Source organism: Octopus bimaculoides, chromosome 9 (genome assembly GCF_001194135.2).
Source record: "Octopus bimaculoides isolate UCB-OBI-ISO-001 chromosome 9, ASM119413v2, whole genome shotgun sequence".
Lineage (NCBI taxonomy): Eukaryota > Metazoa > Mollusca > Cephalopoda > Octopoda > Octopodidae > Octopus > Octopus bimaculoides.
Window position 1 is genome coordinate 6,933,096 of NC_068989.1, and position 1,159 is coordinate 6,934,254.

Consider the following 1,159-nt stretch of genomic DNA (forward strand, 5'->3'; position numbering starts at 1 on the left):
GTGTGTGTGTGTGTGCGTGTATGTATGTATGTATGTATGTATGTATGTATGTATATATGTATGTATGTATGCATGCATGTATGTATGTATGTATGTATGTACGTATGTATGTATGTATGTATGTATGTATGTATCTATGTATCTATCTATGTATGAGAAAACTTATTCTTTATCATTAGTACTTTCTGGGCATCAAATTCCTTTTTAAATTCCTTTTTAAATTCCTTTTTAAATTTCGTGAAAAACCTTCTCTTTTTCTGGTTTATGATGCAATTGTTTTCAGTCTTTTGATTTTGGTTTTCTTTCTTAGTTTTCTTCCTAATCTCTTCTTTTTATAAAGAACTTCATGTTCAAACTGTCCTGGTACAATCGTTTTCACATAAAACCGCTTCCAATTAAAAGGAAATTATTTTCCTTAAAGTAAAAGAAATATAAAAGCTTTCGCATATATGACAGTAATTAAGAAAGCGTTTGATGTCCACAAAGCTGTATTGATGAAGGGTAATTTAATAAAAGTCTTTTGTAGTTTATTGCAAGAATATTTAGTCCTTAATTTTAGGTTCAATTTATTTCTCTATACGTATAAGGATCTTAACATATACACGTATATACGAGTGTGTGTGTATGTGTATATTGAAAACATGACTGTGTACGTATATATGCATATCATGAAAATAAGTGCATGGATCTCCGTCGGTTTCTATGATGAGCGTGTAATTTTCCGATTGGTTGAATTCCCTTTTCATTGAATAAGCATTGTACAGACTCATGCACTACTAATCTAGTCCCTGTGGCACAATGTGGATCAGAGTTGTAGCTTTTATGAGGAGATTACATTATTTTACACCGTTTATTCCTTTGGAATAAAACCAATGTTGTCTTCGAAACATATGTCGAAAGTAAAAGAATTTGAATAGCATCTGCGTTCAACTCCATTTATTTACTTATATATATATATATATATATATTACAATTAAAAGGGTAAAGGATTATCAATTTATTAATAAATTAATAATTAATAATTTTTACCAAACCCTTCGGTATGTAAGCACCATTATCGGTGTGGAACTTATTTAAAAGTTCTTATACCTTTATAAACAAAATTAAGGGATCAGCAAACAGGTTGCTTCACCACATACCGAAGTTCAGAAATAGCAGC